General features: G+C 43.6%; 1 long non-coding RNA gene across 1 annotated transcript in view; it reads left to right on the plus strand.

The window, feature by feature from the left end:
* Window positions 1-12,778, plus strand: part of LOC113882120 — a 189,583-nt gene extending 176,805 nt beyond the window's left edge. The window contains exons 5-6 of the long non-coding RNA XR_003508288.1: window positions 8,956-9,041; window positions 12,615-12,778. This is a non-coding gene — a long non-coding RNA (uncharacterized LOC113882120). The remainder of the gene's footprint in view (window positions 1-8,955; window positions 9,042-12,614) is intronic.
* The last annotated feature ends 1,275 nt before the right edge of the window (window positions 12,779-14,053 follow it).

The raw sequence follows: 14,053 nt of genomic DNA on the forward strand, positions 1-14,053 counted from the left end.
GAGCATAATTTCTGCACTATGTTTTGTTCCAATTTTGCTCTTGAAATCTGGGCATCTGACTGTTCCACTCAACTGAAAAACCAGAGCCAAGCTCTTTGGGCAATTTACTCTTGCATTTTAAATGCAAAGAGCTTTCTTAGTGAATTGATCCTATTGTTTACAATGTCATTCAATTGTCACCACTGAATTTCACTCAACTTGATTTACTAGAGAGGCCAGATTCTTCAAAAATTTCATTTTCATACATGTCTCACATGGAGGTGACATTTGAGAGAATCAACTGCGTCATTAGTTTTCTTACTTCATTAGTATGCTAATTAGTGTCCACTGAGTTCTCAGAGGGTGGGTGGTAAGTCAGTCTAGTCATATCTGATTCCATCAACCAATTTCTTGTGCTTTATATTAAACACAGACTCTACTGTAGGTAGGAGGTGAATACAAAACTATAAATGACACAGCCCAGGACTTTCCAATGAGAAAAAGACCTGATGTTCACACAAATAACTATAATGCCTGAATAGGAAAAATGCCAGAAGAGATGCAAGGAAAGGGTTTAGGAATTCAAAGGAGAGAAAACTTGCCGGTAGGAGAGAGTGGATTATGAGGAAAGAGTTCTTAATGGTAAGGATGTTTTTAAAAGCTTTTTAATGGTGAGGATTTCAGAAGCTGGGCAGAGGGAAGGAGGGAGGGTGTTTGGGGGGGCATTTATAGAGAAGCACAGATACATCTAGCGGGGACCCTGAAGTGGTAAAGATTCAGACTGGAATGAGGTTGAAGCAGTAAATAAAAAGGGGCCAACACGGGGGGCAATGTTTTTGGCTGCAAGTAGCTGAAAGGCTGACCCTGATTTAAACTACGAAATAGTATCATATCAGTATCACAGGATGTCCAGAAGCAGGGCAGACTGGAGAGTTAGTAGTTGCTTCAGCAGCTGGGGGTTGCCATTAAGGACCTAGATTCTCTCTGCTCTTCCATCCTTGGGGCTGGCTTACTTTCAGGAAACCCAGTCACATGCAGCATCCAAAGACAGACTTCACTTCTTTCTAAGCCTCTCTCAAGACCAAGAAAAGTTCCAGAGGCCTCTGACACACTTCTCACATCTCATTGGCCAGAACTGTGTAATTAGCACATTTCTAAACCAATCATTGACAACAGGATTTGGATTATTGTTAGACCAATCAGAGCCTTCCTTTTACTCTGAGATGCATTTCCAAGTAGAGTATAAATGGAGATCTGAGAAAAATAAGGGTTATCTTAGGATACCTGCAAAGTCACTTCATTCGTGTCTGACTCTGTGTGGCCCTATGGACTCTAGTGCACCAGGCTCCTCTGTCCATGGGATTCTCCAGGAAAGAATACTGGAGTGGGTTGCCAGGATAAAGGAAGGAGGAAAAGAAATGAGTGCCAAATGCAAACCACTAACATCCACTGTGGGGACCAGCACTTGTCACATACCTCTATGAAGGGGCACAGGTCTGCTGTAGACTGTAGGTCAACACCCATGGATCTGGATAATGCAGAACTTGCACAAGGGCTAGGCTGAGATAGCTGGACTTAATTCTACAGACACGAAGAGACTAATATATGTTGAGCAGGGAAATAATATAATCAGAATATGATATTTAGAGACTTACAAGAAAGAAAAAGTGGAGAAAACCACTAGACCATTCAGATATGACCTAAAGCAAATCCCTTATGACTATACAGTGGAAGTGAGAAATAGATTTAAGGGACTAGATCTGATAGAGTGCCTGATGAACTATGGACAGAGGTTCGTGACTTTGTACAGGAGAAAGGAATCAAGGCCATCCCCAAAAAAAGAAAGGCAAAAAAGCAAAATGGCTGTCTGGGGAGGCCTTACAAATAGCTGTGAAAAGATGGGAAGCTAAAGGCAAGGACAAAAGGAAAGATATACCCATTTGAATGCAGAGTTCCAAAGAATAGCAAGGAGAGATAAGAAAGCCTTCCTCAGCGATCAACACAAAGAAACAGAGGAAAACAATACAATGAGAAAGACTAGGGATCTCTTCAAGAAAATTAGAGATGCCAAGGGAACATTTCATGCAAAGATGGGCTCGATAAAGGACAGAAATGGTATGGACCTAACAGAAGCAGAAGATATTAAGAAGAGGTGGCAAGAATACACAGAAGAACTGTACAAAAAGATCTTCACGACCTAGATAACCATGATGGTGTGATCACTCACCTAGAGCCAGACATCCTGGAATGTGAAGTCAAGTGGGCCTTAGAAAGCATCACTACGAACAAAGCTAGTGGAGGTGAGGGAATTCCAGTTGAGCTATTTCAAATCCTGAAAGATGATGCTGTGAAAGTGCTGCACTCAGTATGCCAGCAAATTTGGAAAACTCAGCAGTGGCCACAGGACTGGAAAAGGTCAGTTCTCATTCCAATCCCAAAGAAAGGCAATGCCAAAGAATGTGCAAAATACCACACAATTGCACTCATCTCACATGCTAGTAAAGTGATGCTCAAAATTCTCCAAGCCAGGCTTCAGCAATATGTGAACCATGAACTTCCAGATGTTCAAGCTGGTTTTAGAAAAGGCGGAGGAACCAGAGATAAAATTGCCAACATCCGCTGGATCATGGAAAAAGCAAGAGAGTTCCAGAAAAACATCTATTTCTGCTTTATTGACTATGCCAAAGCCTTTGACTGTGTGGATCACAATAAACTGTGGAAAATTCTGAAAGAGATGGGAATACCAGACCACCTGACCTACCTCTTGAGAAATCTGTATGCAGGTCAGGAAGCAACAGTTAGAACTGGACATGAACAACAGACTGGTTCCAAATAGGAAAAGGAGTACGTCAAGGCTGTATATTGTCACCCTGCTTATTTAACTTCTATGCAGAGTACATCATGAGAAATGCTGGGCTGGAAGAAACACAAGCTGGAATCAAGATTGCCGGGAGAAATATCAATAACCTCAGATATGCAGATGACACCACCCTTATGGCAGAAAGTGAAGAGGAACTAAAAAGCCTCTTGATGAAAGTGAAAGAGGAGAGTGAAAAAGTTGGCTTAAAGCTCAACATTTACAAAACGAAGATCATGATATCCGGTCCCATCACTTCATGGCAAATAGATGGGGAAACAGTGGAAACAGTGGCTGACTTTATTTTTCTGGGCTCCAAAATCATTGCAGATGTTGATTGCAGCCATGAAATTAAAAGACGCTTACTCCTTGGAAGGAAAGTTATGACCAACCTAGATAGCATATTCAAAAGCAGAGACATTACTTTGTCAACAGAGGTCTGTCTAGTCAAGCCTATGGTTTTTCCAGTAGTCGTGTATGGATGTGAGAGTTGAACTGTGAAGAAAGCTGAGTACCGAAGAATTGATGCTTTTGAACTGTGGTGTTGGAGAAGACTCTTGAGAGTCTCTTAGACTGCAAGGAGATCCAACCAGTCCATCCTAAAGGAGATCAGTCCTAGGTGTTCATTGGAAGGACTGATGTTGAAGCTGAAACTCCAATACTTTGGCCACCTGATGTGGAGAGCTAACTCATTTGAAAAGACCCCGATGCTGGGGAAGATTGAGGGCAGGAGGAGAAGGGGAGAACAGAGGATAAGATGGTTGGATGACATCACCAACTCAATGGACATGAGTTTGGGTGAACTCCGGGAGTTGGTGATGGACAGGGAGGCCAGGCATGCTGCAGTTCATGGGGTTGCAAAGAGTCAGAAACGACTGAGTGACAATTGAACTGATAAGACAGAGGTTGTGAAAGTAGAGAAAATGCCTGTGTACCTGAAAGTACCATGACTATTTGTAAAAAAAAAAAAAAAAAAGTAAAATTTTCACTAGCAAATCTCAATGTGAAATTTTTGTTTTTAGTGGCACCCCTTCCTCAATATTTCTGCCTGGCATTTGGCCAATGCAACCTTACAAGTTAAGCTTTCCTATCATATGAGGCAAAGCGTAGGGGCAGATAGGATGGAACAGAGGTACATAGCCAGTAAGCCCATGCTACTCCAACTGTCACCCCTTAAAAGCAATAAAAACCCCCTGTCGGTGCCTCTGGCATAGATTCTGGTTTTGAGATTCTGCTTTTATCTAATTTATGGTGTATTTAGTTCCCTGAGTTGAGTTTCCATCTCCCTGTGTATTTTCAGAGCTCAATTATTCCAACTCTATTCATTCCACTTCCAATTGCCCCTTGTTAAGACCTTGATAATTAAGGTCTTCTATTGCTATTTCTTTTAAGACTCTTGCTATTATGACCTTCCCAGGGATGTCCTGTGATTCTTCCATGTGACTTATAAGGTCTCCCTCTCCTCATTTTCATCTGAGGTTTTCAATATGCCATCCAGCCAACTTTGTCCAAATACACAATATTCTTGCTCCTATAAACCAGAGCGAGTGAGATTATTTAAGTGTATTTTAATTTTTCAATCAAATCTCTGAACTCACTTTGTGGAGTCAGTATTTGTATCTCTTACCACCAGACTTTTAAAGGGTGCAGAATATCACAGGATTAAATTTGGAGCTTAAGTCTCTAAAGATGCTCAAGTGTTGACAGTCAGGCTTCAGGGAATGATGTTGTGAACTCATCTCTGAGGTGGTGAGTCACTGTGTCAAAAGAACATTTTGAGCATACCTGACTGTCTTATTTTTCAGTCAGAGGTTTGTCAGTTACATCCCTTACATCCTGAGCCTCCTGAGAGAGGTCCCTTCTCCCTACCTTTTTCTGTGGTGGCTCCTTGCCCTGAGCCAACTGGGCATCACCAGTGGTGGCCTCTCTAAGTGGGAAGGGGCAGGGAGGGAAAGTCAATGCCAGGTCTAGGAGGAGCCCTTTTACTCCCTTTTACCTCTTTTCCATGACCCTTAAGCAATCCCATAGACACTTCAAGCTTGTCAGCAACACAAGGAAATGGCTTGTGGTGTTTCCAAGGGGACAAATTCTGGGGGGCTGGGAATGACTCATGGTCATGGAATGGGCTTCCCTGTGGCTTAGATGGTAAAGAATCTGCCTGCAATTCAGAAGACCCAAGTTTGATCCCTGGGTCAGGAAGATTCCCCTGGAGGAGAAAATGGCTCCCCACTCCAGTATTCTTGCCTGGGAAATCCCATGGACAGAGGAGCTGGTGGCCTACAGTCCATGGAGTTGCAAAGAGGTGGACATGAGTCAGGGACTAACACACACAGACACACACACAGGTCATGGAAAGGGAAACAGAATAGCCAACATTGAGGTCAATGAAACAGAAGCTTAACTAGGGAACAGGGAGCCTTTTCCTGATCAAGGTCTGACTTCAGGGATTGCAAACCTAGGACAACCCTCCATATGGTCTCCTCTCAAATTCCTCATCAGTCTCTGCCCAGGCAGCAGATGCAGTGATTCATCCTGCAGGAGGAGGTGCCACTCCGTGCCACTGCCCTATGGGCAATGCATTCCTACCAGCCTGTACCAGAGCTGGGAACAGACTCCCCCAGTGGAAGATGCTACGTGGGGAAGGTGGGTTTTCTGCACTCCTGAGACTGGACTGTCTTGAAGTTTAGAAGTGGAAATGCAGAGTCAAACCCACTGTCCCCAAACTTGTAACACGTTAGTTTCAGAGCTTGGACCAGAACCCAGTCTCCCAAACCAGAGCTCCTTTACGACGACTCCATCATGAGTGAACTGGGTTTTTCAGAATGAGTCTGAGGGCCTGAACAGTTCTGCTTACATAATTTATATGAAAGGAAAAAGCATGTGGAATTTCTAACGATCAATTCTGCTAACACTATTAACAGGGGACATCCCAAACTGGACCTTCAGCTTTCTGTGTCAGTCCTTTCCTCTAAATGCCTCTAGCATGTCTTCCTAGTATTGAACAAACATTGGTTCTGCCTAGGTCATGGATTTTGTCAATATGAACTGAAAATGTGCTGGCTTTTTTTTTTTAATCATCACTCACAGCTTTCTTAATTAACCTGCTGATAGAATCAGCAGCACAGTTCACTGCTCATTGTTTGCCCTCCAGCCACTGCAGAGTCAAGATGCTCTTTGAGAAGTCCAGAACCCTTGCCTGAGGTTGTTTTGTTTTCCAGAAAGAAAGGGGGACAAGAAACCCAAACCCTCACAACCACAGTGAATTTGACTTAATTGCTTAAACTTCCTTCTGATTGTTTTGCCCCGAGTAACAGCCCTTCCTTAACTAATAACTTTAATTATAGCAACCGCTAGTTATAAAAGTACACCTCTTCTCTTGACTTGGTCTGTTCCTGCAAAACTTCTAATTATGAAACCAAGGATCAGCAAGTCACCGTCCTGGGTTTTCATTAGATGGGATTAGGATCCAGCAATTACACACATCGCATATTTCATGCTCAGTACATCGGGCTGTCGTGGCTGAAGTCAACCCGCTGGGCTTTGTCTCTCACGTCTTCCTGACACAAGCAATGAGTACAAAGCAAAAACAGGATTCTGGTTCCCAAAGAACTCATCTTCAGAAAATAACGAAGTTGAGGCTATTGTGTATCCTCTTTAAGGTGAATGTAGATTTCCTGATGAAACCCAAATTCTTCATTTCATCTCAAAAAGTTTACTAGGATAGTACAGTTACTGTTAAAAAAATAAAAAAGCTGTTTAAATTTAAGGCACAGAAAAACCCAGTATGACCTTCTTCTCTGCCTCTGTACCCACAACATTTTCATCTGATTATGAAGAAAATAAAATGTTCCTGTACTTCAGACTATTGTGTCAGTATTCTTGTTACGGGAAGCTTAAAGACCATGTTGAACTCAGTCACAGTGAGAAATTACTTAAATGATCTATTTTAGCTGTGTTATTGCCAGGTAAGGATCATCTCGTGTTTGATGACACATACTCAGTGGTTGATTGTGCAAGAAATGGTGATGTTCTTCTAGAATGTTTTGCCTCCTTACACATCAGTCCAGCTTGCTTTCCCCACACTGTCTTGAAAAAACTGCCCTTTCTCTTTGAAAATTACTCAGCAGTCTCAGAGACCCTCCCACTTGCTGGCTCTTCTGTGATGCTGTGGGGTGGACATTTTCACCCCCAGCCTCGCCCCCACCCCCAGGCAGTCTGTGGTTGGCCCTCACTTTCATAAGTTGGGAGAAGCAGCAAGGGCAGCTCTCAACATGTGGCCACCGTATGCAGAGAGCTGATCGCTGGGTGGGTGGTGTGCACGAACTATCCTTTCTGTCGTGATGATGGACACCCTCCTTCCCACACACCACAAGAATTTCCTATAGCCTCAGCTGAAAAACTGGATCCTAACAAAATGATTTCTAAACAGGGACTGTATCTGCCTAATGGGATGCTGACTACAAAAGTTTCACTCCCGAGTTTTCTCCAGGTCCCTCCTTTTGTGTTTCCTCTTCTCTTACTGTTGTCCATTGTTTATAGAGATATATAATGTTAAATAGGTGTCTGGTCAATTAGAATTGCTTTAAAAAAAATGACAGTAGGCAGTTATTTGAAATTTGTAAGCCACTTCTCTGTCCTAGAGACGGCAAGTCCTCTTGGGGGTGTCCCTGGCTTTGGGGAGAATTGTTTTAATGCAAAGTAAATAGGTATCAACAAACCAGTGTCTGGTACATTGGAGTAGACTAACTAAGGGCTTCTGACGGGAAAAGACACCAAGGGTCCCCAAAGGGGGTCTCAGCATGATGGCAGAGAGCGAGCCTGGAATCATAAGCCCAGCTCCACAAGAACAGTGTGACAGAGAGGTGGTTCCGGTGTAGGAGGCACAGTGTGGGTGTGGTGGGAAACAGCCAAGCAAGGAAATGTAAACCAAGAGCTATGGACCTTGGGAGAGTGATTATCATCCTCTCGGCGCGGAGACCTGAGACAGCAATGGTATCGTCACAGGAGAGGCTGGAGCACTGAGCTGTGACCATGTGGGTCCTCAGGAAGGCAGTGATGGAGCAAAAGCAGCCACGAGGTGGGCTACCTCGTGTATAGGGCAGGTCTGTCTCCAAGAGGTGTTTATTCCCACAACTTAGGAGTCTGGATAACTTAGAGACATTGGATATCCCATCAATCTCTGGAGGCCCAAGCTAGACCTAACTTAAAAATCAAAAGGACGTGGCTTCATATGTATCCAAGGTGGGACTCTAATTATTTTGGCTAATTTAGAACCAAACAAGTTCACGGACATGAACTTGGGTGAACTCCAGGAGATGGTGAGGGGGAGGGAGGCCTGACGCGCTGCAGTTCATGGGACCACAAAGAGTTGGACACGACTTAGCAACTGAACAGCAACAAGAACCAAAAAAAAAAAAGACTACAGAAATCAATCAGTTCTCATTTTGCAGAGAAGATGTAATCAAGTCCAGAGTAATTTACAAAGCAAGTAATGGGTAGAGTTTCTATGGAAGACATAGATGCGACTGCCAGCCCAGTGTCTTTTCCATTTTCAAAACACATTTCTAAATTCAATATTATTTGCTGTAGATACTCTGAGATTTAGGAGGGTGCAAACTTCAGTTCCTACTTTGGAATTTTGAGACTAAGCCTGAATTTTCCAGTTTCATGCTTTGGGAATATATGTTATCAGCTTTCCTCTAGTAACTAGGGGAGCCTAGAGATTTCTTAGTAAGGTAATTATGGAGACAAAACTCTTATTTTTGACCCCAAACCCAGATCTCTCCTGAGCTCCTGTCCTTTATATGCAGCCACCAATACAAAATCTCCATCTAGATGATCAACATGGTTACAGCATAGAGAGTCATCTCAGTCTCCATCCAACGAGCCCTGGTGCCCCCCAAACAAAATCCTGTTCCTCCTCCCAGGGTCTCTATTTGAGGAAGGGCACCCCAGTCTTCTCCTCAGCCATACAGTCCTACAGACTCCAGCTCCTAAAAAATTATTTTTTACCCTCTTTTCCATTCCCACTGTGATGACAGTACTACACGATCTTGCCATCTTTTGCCTGTACTAAAATAATTTCCTAATTGGCCTCTTGGTTTTTCATCTTATTCTAGATCTTCTTCCTCACTGTCCTCTGAGTGATTTTTGAAAATATAAATCGGATCATGTTATTCTTTCAGTGATTCCATGGGCCATCAAGGTAAGCTCCAAACCCCTTTGCATGCACTGAGCGGCTTTCATCATTTTATTTCATCCAGGTCTTACATCATACCGTCCATCAGGCATCCCCCAAACACTACGTTCCAGCCGTTTCAAGCGTTCAGAGTTACTCTGAGCAGTCAGCAATTTTTCATGCCTTCTTCTTTCATCATGAGTTCCCCCTACCCTGCCAGTTCGAAATGTTCGTCTGTCTTTTCTCCGGGTGACCACTTACATCCTTGAAGACTCAATTCGAATACCACCTTGTCTACAAAGCTTGTCCTAACCTCTTGGTGTGCATGCACGCTGAGTTGTTTTAGTCGTGTCTGACTCTTTGTGACACCATGGACTGTAGCCCACCAGGCTCCTCTGTCCATGGAATTCTCTAGAGAATTCCAAGAATAGTGACATGCGTTGCCATTCCCTCCTCCAGGAGATCTTCCTGACCCAGGGATCAAACCCACGTCTCTTGCCCACAGGCGGATTCTTTACTGCTGAGCCACCAGGGAAGCTCCAACCTTTCAATTCCATGGGGTAAAGATGAACATACAATTTTTCATGTCCTGACTGAATCCTTTTCCAATTTCTATCCAAGCACCTCTAACATGGTAGAGTCAAAATCTGTTCCATGTCTGTCTCTCCTCCATGATGTTAGGGACAACTTGATGGTAAAAAGCATGTCTTATTTATCTTTTGTCTTTGATTTTCTAGCAGCAAGCACGATGCCTGGGATATAGTAGACCTTTGATAAATGTTTACAGAAGGAGGGTAGGAGAGAGGGAGAAAGGGAAGGAAGGAGGAGAGGGAGGGGGGAAATTAGATGTGGTCACAAACTATTATAGTTTCACTTTTATTATTTCCAGAAAGAAAGGCATGTGATAAAACTTTGACCATTATTTCTATAAAACACTGCAACTAATTACCCGAGATAGTTCAGGAACTTAATTAGTAGTGTTAACAAAAGTATTTATTCATTTGCATACTGTACAATACTGCAAAGAACTGACTCATTTGAAAAGATCCTAATGCTGGGAAAGATTGAGGGTGAGAGGAGAAGGGGGTAACAAAGGATGAGATGGTTGGATGGCATCACTGACTCAACAGACATAAGTTTGAGTAAACTCCGGGAGCTGGTGACGGACAGGGAGGCCTGGCGTGCTGCAGTCCATGGGGTCGCAAAGAGTCGGACACGACTGAGCGACTGAACTGAACTGAGCTGATACTGCACAATGTAGCCGTCACTGAGATTTTAAAAAGTCCACCTTAGAGACCATAGCAGATACTATTTTTCTATTTAGACGCCCTGCCTGTGCTTGGAGAATGCCCCCGCATATAGGCCTTTTGGGGAGGCAGAGCCCTTGATCCTCTAAAGTAGCTGCAGAGGTGGGTGCGACGATCCCAGCAGCCCTGCCAGCCAAGGCACAGACTTAAATGTGCACAGGGCTCGCCAATTCTAAGTCCCCATAAGGAAGAGAAGTTGATGATAGTACGATGTGGGGACACAGGGTAACCCTTTTCTAGTGGAGGCAGTGGTATCAGAGCCATCTGAGTTCAGGGCCAGCAGCCATGTGGACCACAGACTGGCGGTGACAGCAGTGTCCCCACTGGCCCGTTCTGCAGAGGGATGTTAGCCAAAAATCTGATGTATCGTCTCCTTCTGATTCTGCCCAGTTGCTGAGCCTGGTCCTTCAACTGTCCTACAGGTTCTCTGGGCCAACAAATCCTTTCAATAAATTCTTTGGCTGCTTACGGTCCTTTCTGTTCCAACTAACAAACCCCCAAAGATCCAGAAGTCCGTGGTGATTCATAAGTGCTCCTGGCTTCAGCGATCAGGGTCTACTAGTGTGCATGATTTATGTGAGTCTGGTTGGTAAAATACTCAGCCACTGGTGAATCAATGTTTAGTTCAATCCACATTATTACAGGGATTTTTTTTTTTTTTTTAGACAGATTAGTTTCCAGAAAAGCATCATTGGGGCAAGTTTTCTTCCCCAAAATCACACTCCCATGTGTTAGTACAATGCCTGGCACATAATAGGTACTTGATAAATACTTGCTGAAGGAACTAATGAATGACTCTTTAAATCCAGGAGAGTGTTACCTAATTTTACTACATCAAATTGGTATTAAGATAAAATCCTACCAAAAGAAACCAGATGGTCTTTAAAAATTCTCTTCCTGTGTATGATTTAATGATGAACACACTCAAGAATGATGCTTGTAGATATTTTATCAGTCAGTTCAATTCAACAAATATTTATTTATCTTTATTGATCATTTCTTAGAACTATTCTAGATGTTCATGCTTGGGTTATGGCTCCTCCACTTGCTGTCTGGGACCTTTGGCCAAGCTTAATCTCTATGACCCTCAGTTTCCTCATCAATAAAATGGAGATAATAATCCTTCCTCAAAGGGTAGTTACTGCAATCAAAATGTAACCAATGCCCATTTCTTTTGCTTTTATTATTCCTTTTTCTACTCTCAGTATCCTCTTAAAATTTCAGTCCAAAACCCTCATGAACACTCTCTCTGTTCCACTGAGTCACTATGGATACAAAGGTAAACAAAGCCTGCTCCTACTCTCAAAGAGTTCACTGTGTAGTCAAGGAGATGAATGGGCCAAAGGAAACCAGTAAATGTGGAGAGGACAGCCATGGAAGCAAATACAGGGACTGACTGTGAAGGAGGGAAGTTAAGGAGGAAAAAATGGCAAATATGGAAGCATTCCTGGAGATGTCCTTGAGTGAAGTCTCCAAAACGAAAAAAGAAAGGGATGGATCTCCAAGAAAAATGAACTCCATGTGCAAAGGCAAACATGAAACATGGCATCTCAGTATTTCTGAAAGGCAAAGTTCAAGACGGATCTGGAAGGAAGCCAAGTTTGCAGGTGGAGATGGACGACTGTTTATGTTAATAAAGGGCCATGGGACTCTGGGTAGTAAAAGGCTCCTAGGGGACTGTATGGGCTTCCCTGGTAGCACAGCTGGTAAAGAATCCGCCTGCAATGCAGGAGACCCCGGTTCAATTTCTGGGTCGGGAAGATCCCCTGCAGAAGGCATAGGCTACCCCACTCCAGTATTCGTGGGTTTCCCTGGTGGCTCAGATGGTAAAGAATCTGCCTGCAATGCAGGAGACCTGGGTTTGATCCCTAGGTTGGGAAGATCCCCTGGAGAAGGGCATGACAACGCACTCCAGTATTCTTGCCTGGAGAATCTCAGTGGACAGAGGAGCCTGGCGGGCTACAGTCCGTGGGGCCACAAAGAGTCAGATATGACTGAGCGACTAAACACAGCACCGCACAGGGGGCTGTAAATGAATGGGTATCTTCAAAACCTCAGTCTGGCAATGGTATGGAGGGTGAATACTGAAAGGCAGAAGCCTGAGCAAGGGGAACCACAGGAGGAAATTACCGCCCTAGTCCAGGTGAATGGCTATGTCGGTGCACTGAAGAAATGGTGTTAGAAACAGGAACGGAGGAAGGAGGTCAACAAGGTTTAAGAAAGCAGTAAACACGTTACTGGAAGGCCTATTCATCTACTTAGGGTTCACTTTTGTTTTATTTCTATTTCCTAGGCATTGTCATGGTGCAAAGGGGTTTAACTGAAGAGGATGATGGTTGCCTGGCATATACATTCCCCACCCACTGTGTTCAAATAGGAAGATCTAAAGAGCTTCTTGAGGAAAGTGAAAGAGGAGAGTGAAAAAGTTGGCTTAAAGATCAACATTCAGAAAACAAAGATCATGGCATCTGGTCCCATCACTTCATGGGAAATAGATGGGGAAACAGTGGCTGACTTTATTTTGGGGGGCTCCAAAATCACTACAGATGGTGACTGCAGCCATGAAATTAAAAGATGCTTACTCCTTGGAAGGAAAGTTATGACCAACCTAGATAGCATATTAAAAAGCAGAGACATTACTTTGTCAACAAAGGTCTGTCTAGTCAAGGCTATGGTTTTTCCAGCGGTCATTGAGAGTTGGACTATAAAGAAAGCTGAGTATTGAAGAATTGATGCTTTTGAACTGTGGTGTTGGAGAAGACTCTTGAGAGTCCCTTGGACTGCAAGGAGATCCAACCAGTCCATCCTAAAGGAAATCAGTCCTGAATATTCATTGGAAGGACTGATGCTGAAGCTGAAACTCCAATAATTTGGCCACCTGTTACGAAGAGCTGACTCATTTGAAAAGACCCTGATGCTCGGAAAGATTAAGGGCAGGAGGAGAAGGGGATGACAGAGGATGAGATGGTTGGATGGCATCACCGACTCAATGGACATGGGTTTGGGTGGACTCCGGGAGTTGGTGATGGACAGGGAGGCCTGGCGTGCTACAGTTCATGGGGTCGCAAAGAGTCAGACACGACTGAGCGACTGAACTGAACTGATAGCCCCTCAGACACTGCCCAGCACCAGGTTTTGAGTTTGGTTCCAAACCATCGATATGCAAAGAGCACACAAAAATGGAAAAGTTTCTAATATTTTCCATGTCAGAAGATACTTTCGATGTGGTATAGATTTTTCATTTCTCTGGAATTCCTTGTAAAATATTTTACATATTTTAGACAACCCTATTGAAATGTTCAAATGGATCTTTAGCTCAGATTTCTTTTATTTTCACTGATAGCCTCTATATATTCAAATCAGATAGGACAACATGGTAGAAGGAACTATATTCAATATCCTATAGTAAAGTAAAGTAAATGTCGCTCAGTCGTGTCTGACTCTTTGCGACGCCATGGACTGTAGCGTACCAGGTTCCTCCGTCCATGGGATTTTCCAGGCAAGAATACTGGAGTGGGTTGCCATTTCCTTCTCCAGGGGATCTTCCCAACCCAGGGATTGAACCCAGGTCTCCCACGTTGTAGGCAGACGCTTTATCATCTGAGCCACCAGGGAAGTCACCACAATAAGCCATAATAGAAAATAATATGGAAAAGCATATGTGTGTGTGTGTGTGTGTGTGTGTGTGTGTGTGTATATAACTGAGTCCCTTTGCTGTGCAGAAATTAAGAC

Source organism: Bos indicus x Bos taurus, chromosome 23 (assembly GCF_003369695.1).
Source record: "Bos indicus x Bos taurus breed Angus x Brahman F1 hybrid chromosome 23, Bos_hybrid_MaternalHap_v2.0, whole genome shotgun sequence".
NCBI lineage: Eukaryota > Metazoa > Chordata > Mammalia > Artiodactyla > Bovidae > Bos > Bos indicus x Bos taurus.